We start from the raw sequence: 14,199 nt of genomic DNA on the forward strand, positions 1-14,199 counted from the left end.
TTACCTGCGCTTTGCAGATGATATTGTTATACTTTCACATGACCCGAAAGACCTCCAAGGTAGAATTCAAGAACTCGCGGATGTCAGTCAAATGGTTGGCCTAAAGATAAACGTCTTAAAGACAAAAGTGATGAGGAACTGTTTTTCGGACCCTGCGATTATCTGTATTAATAGCACCCAACTCGAGCAAGTACAGCTACGTCTACCTCGGACAGCAGGTGTCCATAGAAGGGCGTGCACGATGAAATTGTTCGAAGAACAAAGGTGGGATGGAGTGCTTTCGGACGTCTGAATAGTATCTTCAAGAGTGACCTACCATTGTGTATTAAGCGTAGGGTGTTCGACACATGTGTGCTACCCGTGCTCACGTATGGCTGCGAGACGTGGACCCTTAACACGAGAGATGTTCAAAGGCTAAGAGTCGCACAGCGAGGCATGGAGAGGTGTATGTTGGGCATCACGCGAAAGGACCGTAAGTGAAACGAATGGGTTAGGAAGCAGACAGGAGACTCGATGTAATAGACGTTGCCAAACAGCTGAAATAGAGATGGACGTGGCACGGAAGGACGGTTGCTGGACAAATGTCGTCATCCAATGGTACCCAAGGGGCATGAAACGGCTACAGGGTCGCCCTAAAAGCCACTGGATTAACGAACTGGTTAAGTTCGGCGGAAATACGTGGCAGCGAATGAAACAGGACCGAGAGTGTTGGAAGAAGCTTAGGGAGGCTTTCATCCACATCCAGGCAGTAGATTGAACCTGGCTGATGATGATGATGATCATGATAATACTATCGGCCGAAAGTACTTGATGGAATTTCAATTTATATTCAAATGGATTTAAGTGTTGTACCATTTGAGTCGTGTTTTGCGACTCAGGATTCGCCTTTCGACATTTACAGGAGCTGTGTATACTCACCAAAGGCAAACACACACTGTCAACGAACACTATTCCTAAATCCATACAATAAATTAGGTAAAATCTCAATTTCCTACTTATCAAGTCAAGGGTCACAATAAAAAAAAATAACAAACAATTTATGAATAGTTCAAGTGTTGGTAAAAAAAACCCCCATATCGTATTAATAATAATACATTCGATAAACATAATATTATAATAAATCTTTAAAATTAATAATAGATCATTAGTACTTATAAACAATAAAATACTACACTCAAGAGGTGTAAAATCGTGCATTCTAGGAACAATGGTAACGTATTGGAAATTAATGGAGTTAACTAATGAGATATTACATAAATATGATATCAGTCTTTAAAAAAGTAATTACTAATTTAAACAATTTATTAATTGCAGTTTGACAGATTCAATAAATTATTTACATTCGTGTTTCTAATTGCAGGTATTGCCAAAATACTACCCCGTTTACACTTGCATAAATTTACTTCTGACAGTACGTATTATCGTGGCCATAACAATAAAATGCACATGTAAACACGTATTATCATGCAAGTTGTAAGGTCGCATGAATGAATCAAAAAAGTTCGTAAGCATCTGAATGTTTACACGACAGTTGGTAGTGTTAATATCTGCTCCAGCGCAGTAGAACAATAGTGGTGAAAATGCTGGAAAAAAACGCGCAGACTAATAATTTTGAGGTTAACCGATTTTCACTCCCTGTCAAATAGTAAGTACTACAAAATGTCTTGTTTACTCTTAGCGATAGCGCTCACAGAACGCGTCGAGCGGGCGTGCAGTGTTTATTCATAACCATAATCACACGTCTCTTCCCGCGCATTACCCTTCACCTCTGTAATATGCGGCCCAAGCAGCACAAAATAAATATTAATTACAGCGCCTCTCATAACAAAGCAATAAAAATATTATATTATTTCGGGCTTGTAATTAAAATTTACGACGACATTATTCAACCAGCGAAATATAATGACACGAATAAAATAAAACAATGGGTCTCTGTTATTAAGTAATTGCTTTTCGCCCGTCCATCGACAACGCCACGAGCAGCGTAATTTTGGTAGCCGTATTCAATGAATGGACTCTATTGTATTTTCTTTCATTCGTATCGCCGAGAAGCGGTGGTTCGCGAAATTCATGCGGCGCGCGCGTATAATGCGTCGCCATATCCAGTGGGCGCTGGCGTATTATTTGATTACGTTGTATTTTCAATGATTTATGCGCCACTTGTAGAAATTTTGCGCGAGTGCGGCGCTTGACGCGTTCTGTGGGCATCATCGCTTAAAGCATAAGATTGGCGCGAAAGCATTTTGACGTGTAAAGAGTTAGATACTATTGCAATAGTTTAAAATACACACTATTGCTGCAAGTAAATCCATGCACGTGTACTAAATGGCGCTATAAGCCTCGAATACCTAGGTAAGAATATAATTCATAGCATTGGCTAGTACCTATATTATTAGATTCGAGTTCAATTTGACATTTTACGCAAATCGCATAGTGCCATATCAGAGAAATAGATTGACCATTGTTATTAAGATGAGTAATCACGTAAAAATGAAGAAATGCATGCGTAGATTATCGACAAGTCAGAACGCAAAACATCTGTATTTTTTCAGCACACTAAACTTTGTCAGTCATACTTATTTATATTCATTGAATTAAGCATACAATAATTTGCAGATGGTGGTGGTTAGTTTTGAAAATTCAAGTAATCCTTCTTAAACCAAATCATAATAATAATTTAAGTATGCTATGGGCGATCCAACAAAAAAGGGCATACTTTTTCAGACATACTTATTATTGTTTTCATTGATTAAGAATACATATAACAGCTAGAGTCTGTATTGTATAAACTGGCGTACACGTCACACGGAAAGCATTATGCCATCGCGTTCAATTATTGCAAGTTTTCTCTGGGAGGGAACGAGATGGATGCTGGAGCGGGCTGGGGTGGGGATGAAATCCCACGTCAGCTTATAGAAGACATACTCTAGTGTTAGTTAGTTTTCTAAAATTCATTAAACCCTCAAAAACCAAACTATAATCGATAAAAAAATTCTTCTTTTTATAAAATACCTATCAAAAGTAAAAATAATATATGGTTTAATGGCATAATATTAGATGTTTTATTGATAAACGAATATTTTCGACCATTTTTTACTTTGGAATGGATTAGGCAGGCTTAATTGAATTTTAAAAACTAACAAATACTTTTTAGACATCGTACATTTAGTCGGTGAATGAAAACCAATATTTTTGACATACGAAGTTTAGTGTACTCTATTTATGTCGGATCTCAACAGCCTACATCCACCCTTTGCTATATTTGATTCGAATTTCGTACCGTCTTCAAAATTTCAAATACGGACTCATTCTATATAGAATTCTTGGATATAGCAGCTATTGTCATATTTATTGAAAAACTAACCTCAAAACTCTGACCGGCTTCATCAAAATGTTTGTTCGAAGAATCTATGGCGTTAGAGCAGTTTGATCGCTTTATCGAAACGTCATACCAGACAGGACTTCGCGGCTGTCGTTCGATATTATATTCATTGTCTTCTGGTTCCTGCTTTATATCCATGTTTCGACTTATGTTAAATCGTATTATTCCGTACAGCAGGACAACGTATCAGACATGTATGACAGTTGCCATAGACCAGTGTTGCCCTCTTTTTGTCATCAAATTCTAGCTCTAGCAGTCATGCGGTCTCAGCGGGTCTATTATAGACTAATGCCTGCTTTCAGTCCGCTGCCGCAGCTAAATATGGTAGGAAAGTATCAAATTATAAAACAAATTATTGTAACATTTACAATAAGTTGGTCTAAAATCAATCACAGGGAAGAGAGGAGCTGTTTAAACATGGCACTTATTATAACAATAATTAATTATTACTTAATTATTGTAATAATTGTAACAATAAGTGTTAATCAATTGGTATTGGAAACCTGAACATTTTCTCTGCGAAATGAACCAGCCCTGAACATTTTTAAAAGAAAAATTCTTCGCCGTAAATATGGACCGATCAGGGATTTGAGGAGGAAAAGGTTTAATGCTGAGCTCTACGGGCTGTACGAAGATTGCAGCGCAGTTCAATCAATTAAGATTGGAGACTGCGATGGCTAGGTCATGTGCACCGTATGAATGACAATGAACCTGCAAAGAGAGTGATGTCCAGCCATCCAATAGGGCGTAGAAGAATAGGCAGGCCCAAGATTCGCTGGTGACGTGGAGCTGCCAGTGACAGCCGTATTCTGGGGGTACCTACCTAATTGAAAAGCGGCCACACTGGATAGGGACAGGTGGAGGGAACTGTTGGAGAGGCCAAGACCCACACCGGGTTGTCGCGCACCTGATGTTGATGTACCTACTATATGTTTTGACAGTTAGATCATTGTTATAAGGTACTTAAACATAGTTCGAATGCAATAAGTACAATTTTTTTATAACATTGATAAAATGCATTTGTATTAAAATAATTACAAAATAGGTAAGTACCCCAATAGGATTGACATTTCAATATTTCCGTCCCGTAAAATTGGTGCAAAGTACCTACTATAATTTCGTTGGTAGGTGATTAAAAATTTGGCAAGCCGAGACAAAAGTTGGTCGGAAAAGTTGAAAAAACCCCTTGACTTTGATGTAATAAACCTACCATTATTCCTGTTTACTCATTATGTAGAGTGATGTTGATCGTATTTTTTCCCCTTGTGGTCTTTGTGCTGTACTTTTTTCACCCCTTTATCATGTATTCACTTTATTTTATCTCACTGCCCACATTCATCTTGTTAACTATCGTTGAAAAAAGCCCTTGACTTTTATAAGTAGGCATTTTTGGTCGGAAGGCTTGCCTCAATAAAAACGGGCCTGGTGGTTTTTCAATTTCTCCGTTATAATATTAGAAGAAACCAAAAACCCTATTGTCAACAGTGATGATAGGTCCTTACTAGATATTTTCAACGCGTACAATATTGTTTAACGAATGGTCCTGACAAAAAGCTGGCAACACTGATTTTAATTTGTGACGTGTGCTTTGCTGTCATGTTTCCCAGTTAATTCAGACCATTGCCGACTGAAAAGGATTACCTTTATAATGATATTAATCTAAAGATGGCGGTGTTCAGACGCTATACGCCGTGTTATTTCGTAATAATGACAGTTGGATAGTTATTCGATAATATTTGATTATTATTAACCAACTAACAATGGATATAAAGCGCGAACCAAGCGAGGATAAATCCGATTCAGAAGTACAACGCTTTTATGATGTGCCAATTGAATGTTCAAACTTTCCTGACGACAATATTGATCTAAAACAAGAGTATTTCGACGATGTTGATTGCAGTTTTGAGGTTAGTTTTTGACAGAAGCTGATAAATTAATTGTTGGGAATAATGGATCGTTTAGGATGTTAAATTATGAACATGGTTTTCTTTATATGATTAACTTTATTATTATCATCATCATGAATAATAATATACAGAGTAATAGATTACATTTTGTTATGCGACCGTTACAATAGACCTTCGAGTACACACTGATGTCACGCCGGACACTCAAGTGAACATTTAACTGTAATTAGTATTAATTAGTATTTAGCATTGGCGGACAGCCAGTGCCGTAGTTAAACGTATTAATAATATTCTTATATTATTACTTATAATATTTAGTTATGTTATTATATTAGACGGCTATATATCAACACGCCTCTTAGCCGTTTAATTACTTTTGTACTTGTACATTAGATTAACTTCAGTCTTTGACGATTTTCCAGGAAGCTCGTCTTATCCAATGCTTTGGTAAAGATGTCCGCTATATTATTTTTTGAATCAACTTTTACTATGTCAATCGTCTTGTTTTGGTAATGTTCGTTTACATAATGAAATTGAATTTCAATGTGTTTAGAGTTTTTTGTAAAATTTCCAAACTTTGCAATAGCGACCGCTCCGCTATTGTCCTCGTGAATTTTGATTGGTGTATTTATTTTTAAATCAAAACTTTCGTTACATATATTTCTCACAAATAAAATTTCTGTGACTGCTTCTGACAGTGCTATATACTCTGCGAAAGTGGAGCATTTTGTAACCACATTTTGTTTTTTTGACTTCCAAAAAATTAAATTTCCGTTTAGTCGAATTGCGTAACCGCTCGTCGATTTTCTGTCTATATTGTCGCCCGCATAGTCCGAGTCGACGTAACAATCAATTTTATCGTTCTTTTCGTTTTTGCCATATCTTAATTTTAGATCTTTGGTCTTTAATAAGTATTTTAGAATTCGCATCGCATACTTGTAATGGGTTTTGTCGTAGCAGTTTTGAAAACGGCTTAAGTAATTAACGCTGTACGCGATATCAGGTCTATTGCCTGAGCTTATGTATAAAAGTTCGCCGATCAAGTTTCTGTATTTTATTTATTCGTCTGTTTCGCTCGCTTGATCAATTTTTAGGTTTGTCTCCATTGGAGTTTCGTATAGTTTAGAATTTTCTAACTGATATTTAGAGGCTAATGATTCGATATATTTTGTCTGGCTTAGCTTCATGTTGTTTTGATCTTTATTGTAATCAATATCGATGCCTATATAACTTTTAACCTCATTAAAGTCTTTCATCGTAAATCTTTTCATTAAACTTTTCTTAATTAAGTCAATTTTTAATTTGTCTTTCCCACAGATCAACAGATCGTCTACGAATACCAGGAGATATATTGATTCCTTATTTTCTGTTTTTACATAAAGACAATTATCGTATTCGCTTCTCTTGAAATCTAATTTTTTTACATATTCATCGAATGTTTCGTACCACGCAAGTGGACTTTCTCGCAAACCATATAACGCTTTCTCTAGTTTGCAGACTTTATTTTTTTCCTTTTGATAGCCTTTTGGCTGGTAAATATAAACTTCGCTTTTAACTGGTCCATTGAGAACTGCGGTCTCAACGTCCATCTGGTCAATGAAGAGATTATTCGTTGTGCAATAACTCACAAGAATTTTAAAAGTTAACATTTTTCCCACGGGGGAATAAACGTTTTCCAAGCGTTCTCTTTGTTGAAAGCCGCGTACTACTAGACGCGCTTTATATGTATCATCGCTCTTTCTTTTAAATATCCATTTATCATCGATTATTTTCTTATCAGTCGGCTTTTCGACTAGACACCATGTTTTGTTTTTATTTAGACAGTTAATTTCTGAATCCATCGCCGCTCGCCAATGGTCAGAGTCGTTTGAGGTTATAGCTTCCTCATATGTACTTGGCGCATTTGCGTTTATGTAATTAACGTATATACAGTGAGCTATAGGATTTCCGTAACGCTCGACTGTCTTTTTTTCGCGTGCGGATACTCGTCTAGTTTTAACTTTGACCGATTCGCTCGCCTGTTCATTTTCAACAAATACTTCATTATCATTATCATTTTCACGCTCATTTTCACTTTCGCTCAATTCGATCTCCGAGCCCTGCTCATTTAGATCAATGTTTACACGGTTTTGTGATTCGTTATTTCCGTCGAAAGTGTTTTCATTAGTCTGATTTTCTAGGCATATTAGTCTTGTACCTTTTTCGATAACCTGCACATGTCTTGCCTCGATCACCTTATTTTTAACCAAAACTCGGTACCCGAAATGTGTATATCCTACGAGTACTCTGATTTGTGACTTATCGTCCCATTTTTTTCTGTTTATTTCCGGAATTCGGACAAAAACTCTTGAGCCATAAATTTTTAAATGTTTGGCTTTCGGCTTAACCCCGAAAAATATTTCATAAGGCGTTTTATTTTCGCACGTATTTGCGATAGTTCGATTTTTTAAATAGGCAACTGTATTTATTGCCTCGGGCCAATAAATTTTACTTATGCGCGCCTCTTTAATTAAACTTGCTATATCTATCGCCGATCTACTATAACGTTCAGCGACTCCATTGAGTTCGTGAACGTTTGTCGGACATGGTAAAATTTCGATTCCTTTTTTGTTTGCAAATTCATATATTTCTCGATTTAAATATTCGGTCCCCTTATCGCATTGCAATCTTTTTATTGATTTCCCGAATTGATTCTCTACAAAGTTAATGTGATTTTTGAGACACTCGGCCGTTTCTGATTTATTTTTTATACAATAAATTTTTGCACATTTGCTGTAATCGTCTATGACAGTCAAAAAGTATTTTTCACCTTTATAGCCCACAATATTGTGCGGACCGTTTAGATCGGTGTGTATTATTTCGTTTATCTCTGTTGTATTCGCGCGATGATTTTCAAAAGGTTAATTTGCCATTTTACTTTCAATACATGTCGCGCATTTCATTTCTTGTTTTTCAAGATGGTCTGGTAGTCCATCAAGTAACTTATCTTTTACTATTTTTTTCTAGATATCTAAAGTTTACATGGCCTAACGCACGATGCCACTTTTCCTTTTTTGTTAATCTCGTTGAATTTGTGAAGGCTTCATTTGGATAATCATTGTATGTACTAATCTTGCTTGAATCTTTAGGATTTTTTACAAAGCTAGTCATGTAGTATAAATCATTTATTTTATTAGCCACTGCTATAAGGTTTCTGGTTTTTTTATCAAAGATTTTGGCGTTTGAATCGCGCGCTACTATTGTGCAATTTTGTGTTATTTTTGAAAAACTTAACAGATTTTTCTTTAAGCCATCTACAAAATAGACGTTTTTTAGTTCTACTAGCTCAACATTGTTATGGTTTTTAAAGTAACTTACAATATTTCCCACTTTTGTTGCTCGCAACTTTCTTCCGTCGGGTAGGTTTACGTCGATTGGTTCTTTAAGCTCAACGCAACTTGAATAGAACTTATCGCTTTTCACTAGGTGATCTGTGCACCCGCTATCGAGTAGCCACTTTATTTCACTCTCACTTGTTTCTTCACTGTTTACACTGAGTTTATGATGATTAACTTGAAGAGCCCACGTCTTCAAGTTTTGTTGTTGTTGCTGCTGCTCGATGCCTCTGCCTCGGCTGCCGCCTCGCTGGTATCTTGTGCCTCTGCCTCTCTGATATCCAAATTTCTCGTAATTGTTTTTGTTCGTCGGCTGTTGTGATGTATTGCCGCTGTTTCTGGTGCTGGGCCCATATCCCTGCTGTATATTGTCGGTTTGATTTGCGAACCACGACTGTTGCTGTTTGTGTCCTGGCTTATTGCATATATAGCACAGGCCTTTTGTTTTTGTTTTCGTATTGAACGTTCTGACATTCGTCTTTTGTGGATTTTCCGTGTTTGTTAGGCTATTTTCCTTGATTTTTGATTTGACATATTCCATTGTTTGTTTTTCCGTCGGAACTATGTCGATGAAATCACCAATCGCACTGTAGCTTAACGGTAGTGCCTTTATTAAATATCTAATTTGTTCTTCTTGATGAAGTGTACCTCCTGCATTTACATATTCATTGCAGGTTTTCTGAAAGTCTAAGAAGAAATCATCGACTGTTGCATAATTCTTCATTTTAATTTCCTCGATTTTTGACCTACAGATTATCTGCATCGGCGTTGATTTCGTTGAGTGGATTTCATCTAGTTTGTTTAGCATTGTCAAAGTCGTGTCGCAGTTCTTGATAAATTCCAACTGGCTATCGGAAACTGCACTAATTAGAATGGTTTTGGCTTTTAAATCGAGTTTTTTCCATTCCGCATATTTTTCAGTTGTTTCCATTGTTCGGATTGCTGGCGCTTGACACTCGTTGTATTCTAGAATGTTCAGCAACCTGTATTTCCAGCTGGTGTAATTCCTTCCTTCGAAGATTGGTATATTTACCTCCGTGATCTTCGTTAGATTTGCCATTTTCGTAATAATAATTTTATTTATTATTTATTTATTTTTATTTATTATTGAATTATTTTGCAGCCTTACGCCGCCACTGCGTTTCACTTAAACAAGCGGTCGGTTTTCTGATCCGCTGTGATCGCACTTTTATTATTGTTACCGGGAACCCGCGGTACAATTTACGGAGCACTGGTTTTACGTTTTAAACCACGTTGCACTAGTTTTATATTTCAACCACGTTCTGCTACCATGTTGGGAATAATGGATCGTTTAGGATGTTAAATTATGAACATGGTTTTCTTTATATGATTAACTTTATTATTATCATCATCATGAATAATAATATACAGAGTAATAGATTACATTTTGTTATGCGACCGTTACAATAGACCTTCAAGTACACACTGATGTCACGCCGGACACTCAAGTGAACATTTAACTGTAATTAGTATTAATTAGTATTTAGCATTGGCGGACAGCCAGTGCCGTAGTTAAACGTATTAATAATATTCTTATATTATTATTTATAATATTTAGTTATGTTATTATATTAGACGGCTATATATCAACATTAATGTTTATATAATACGTTTGATAAGGAAATCTTAAAAAATGTGATTGTTGTTATTAGCTATAATGTTAATTCCAGGCAATAACACACTTGTATAACAGTACTCCTTATTATCAACAATTATTGAGTTTCGTATGATTGAATTATTAATACAAATGCACCGTTGACCAAGTTGATGAAATCGACTTTAAAATTAAAAATGCGTTTGTAAATTCTACATATCCGTGTTTGTGTCTCTCTCTTTCTCTTGGTCGTTACCTCATGGCCGAAGATCGTGACCACATTTAAATTCCGTTGTCTTCTGAGCGACCAACACAAACATGGACCCTCCAACCTAACCGCCCCGCACCACACTTTGTCTTTATCGAGCGTATCACGAGACCCTACGTTACGTTTGGATGTGAAGCATCAGCAGTTGTTCACGCCCGGGTATGTCTCAGAAGCAGATACCCAAGTGAGCCTTAGCTGAGTTTACTGAAAGACGCAATTTAATAAAAAAAAAGTACCATAGTGACAGAAAAGAACAAATTTAATGATATAAATAAGATACAAAGTTAAAACATTACAGACAAAGAAACTATGTGTCCAGATCTTCACGTCCTCAATAAGACGATGCAATTTTTTAAAATGCAATATTAGTGGCCTTTGTGGCGACCATTTCGGACGGCCCGATGGGCCTAACAGCTGATTGAACCAACTTTAAGCATATCTTCTCTCCCTGAGCTTCTCTTCTGAGCGACCAAGATTTTCCATCACTCTCGGTCCTCTCCTATCTCAGGTGTGAAGGCTGTCCACAGTAAGCTCATTCACTTGATCCAGCGCACCGACCCTGTTCTCTCCTTTACCTTCTCTGGAAACTACCCAAAACCACTAGCCTCCAGGTTATGCGATTCGCACCAAACAGTATGTCCATATAACCTGAAGACGGTTTAGACATATTGTGGAGAGCTGTTAGTTTATCTGTAGTATTTGAATAATGGTTTGCTTCATTCTGTGCTCCCTCCAAGAAACATGAAGCGTTCAGCGCCAATACCACATCTCCCTTGCCTCAGGGTCCATGATTCGACAACGTACAAAAATTTTGAGGACACCAGTATTCGCAAAAGCATAACTGTTTTTAGCATTTTATAAATCAGCGCATCTATTCATACACAAGGCTGATATCGGCAGCTATCTAGGGTACCTAGTTTATCATATTTTTATATTGAGGTATTATAATTGTTACATTAAGTAAGCCGTCTAAAAATGTCAAAACTGTCAATCTCGCTCTAAGAGTTAACACACCAAAAAAAAGTGCTGTTAAAACATGGTACTGTTTGATATTTCAGGCGATTAACTTATTGTAACAATTAACCGCCTCATTACATACATATGATAAACTACCCTCGATTTTATATTATTACATTAAACATTGTTATTTGCAGAAGCTTGAAAACAATCCGATCAATATAAAGTCTGAGAATGATAATGTGGTAATCGTCATCAGAGAAGAATTTGTTGACAACGCAATCAGCCTAATTAACAATGAGAATCCTCGACCTGGCTGCTCTAATCCAAAAAACAGGCCAGATCAGGTACGTTCAATTGTAAAGTTTATTTTTAAGCTCGATAGAACTTTAAATAGTTAAAGTAACACATGTTAAATTTTAATGATTTTTACAGATTTTTTATTATTTTTAAACCATTAGCTGACAAAGCAAATAGTACCTATCCAACCGATATTAGGGAACAAAATCATATTTTATTTATTTTAATATAATTGAATTGAAAATACCAACTCTATGCTTTTTACAGATCACAGTACGTTATAGTAAACCACTGGACATCGTCAGAAAAGATACAGTTGACAATAATCTGGTCAACAATACAATAGCACACGCATTCACTGACGTCAAAGATATGACGAAACAGCATTTAGAGATAACAATAGATGAACAAAACGTCAAAAAAGAAGTTCAGAATATATACGTGCAAAAGGAAGTTCGAATTATGTTGAGAAGAGTTACATATTTTCCGCGTAACTTTATTTGCAAAGATTATTGTGGAGTGTTTGGAACTGTAAATCATCTAAATAGTCACTGCATTTCGTGCATGAAGTCTATGCAGATTGAGTCATATGATACGCATGCTGGCGAAAAACATAATCAATGCAATGATCGATCATATAAAATAGAGAAGCGTGGTATTCAGAAGGTATATTTTGGTGAAAAACTACATCAATGCGGTGTATGTTTTAAAAGATTTCTGCATATTGGTAATCACAAAACACACAAAATGACACACACTAGTGAAAAACCACATCAATGCGATGTGTGTTTTAAATTTTTTCAACGAAATAGTGTTCTCAAAAAACATAAAATGACACATACTGGTGAAAAACCACATCAATGCGACGTGTGTTTTAAAAGATTTCTGCAAAATTGTCATCTCAAAACACATAAAATGACACACACTGGTGAAAAACCATATCAATGCGATGTATGTTTAAAAAGATTTCTGCAAATGAGTGATCTCAAAAAACATAAAATGGCACATACTGGCGAAAAAACACATCAATGCGATGTGTGTTTTAAAAGATTTCTGAAAAATGGTGATCTCAAAAAACATAAAATGACACATACTGGCGAAAAACCACATCAATGCCTTGTGTGTTTTAATAGATTTCTGCAAATAAGTAATCTTAATAAACATAAAATGACACATACTAGTGACAAACCACATCAATGCGAGGTATGCAAGTATAAATGTACAACGCTCAGTAATCTTAAAAGGCATAAATTAAGACATTCGAGTGGAAAACCATAACAGTTCAGTTTGTTGTTACATAAAAAGGTATATTATTGTTTGCTATCAATTGTTTCATCGATCACAACTGAAAACAACTTAGCCATCCTTATTTATAACATTTTTCGATTTTGATAGTAATCCTAATGCAACTACTATCAATGAAGATGTTTTAAAAGTGTATGTGGCAATATTTTAAATGTATATCCCTTTAAATAATACCAGTCACTAGTGTATATAATAATTTATTTTTCTATTTTAATTGGTTTTCATTATAATACTTTTACCTAAATATACATTTGGTTCAAACTAATCGAAACATTCAGCCATTAAAATGAAAAATAATCTTTTACCTGCTTGTTATTTATTAATTAGGTTTGTGAATTTATAAAAAAAGTGAAAACTAAATACACAATGCGGTCCGAAGAGAAACAACTACACTACTGTCATTAAGTCTTGTGGCCTGTTGTTTTAAAAAAGAATATAGTCAATGTATACCTATCTAAAATTGATAAACAAATATATGATGCAATATTGCGATTGTCAATAAGAAACCCTAAACCCTAGATAAATAACAGTAACAAGGTTATAATTGGATTGCGAGAAAAGCAGTCTCCGATTTTCAAACATCATGAGGCTGCACGCATAGAAAATTCATCACCATGAAGTTGCAAAATATCTGTATCTGGAATATATGGATTTGCAACTGTTTTTATGTCAGTTTTTGTTTTCAAGCCTTAGACAAGCCGCAACCTTTTAATACTTACCTAGTAGGTACTTTCGCTTTGTTATTTAAACCACTTACCTTGTAAATAAATGTTTAATACAGATACATTTTTGTTCCGTCAATTTATTTATTAATTTCTGTACCTACTAAATAACTAATCTAATAATTCCAACCTCTTGGAGCTGTTATTTATGGCTAATAAATACTTCTCTACATACCCACACTCTTACAAGTAGCTTAACTTTGCTCTCGGTATATCATATCATCTTCAAACTTAGGTTACTTTCTCATTTTACAACTACTTTACTTACTAGTTTATCACCTAAATATGCGGCCGCAGGTTGAGTGGTATACCTATGCAAACAGCGATTTATTCTTGACCGTCGAGATCGAGCAATCACTAATATTGATA

At 35.6% G+C, this 14,199-nt stretch overlaps 1 long non-coding RNA gene across 1 annotated transcript; it reads left to right on the forward strand.

The window, feature by feature from the left end:
• The first annotated feature begins 4,823 nt into the window (after positions 1 to 4,823).
• LOC147076638 (uncharacterized) lies at positions 4,824 to 13,891 on the forward strand. The gene is made up of 3 exons (XR_015069675.1): positions 4,824 to 5,289; positions 11,701 to 11,850; positions 12,071 to 13,891. It is a non-coding gene; the product is annotated as an uncharacterized LOC147076638 (long non-coding RNA).
• Positions 13,892 to 14,199: the final 308 nt, after the last annotated feature.

The sequence above is a fragment of the Rhyacophila brunnea genome, unplaced genomic scaffold, assembly GCF_057557595.1.
Source record: "Rhyacophila brunnea isolate RB1 unplaced genomic scaffold, BYU_Rbru_1.0 scaffold_13, whole genome shotgun sequence".
NCBI classification, from domain to species: Eukaryota; Metazoa; Arthropoda; class Insecta; order Trichoptera; family Rhyacophilidae; genus Rhyacophila; species Rhyacophila brunnea.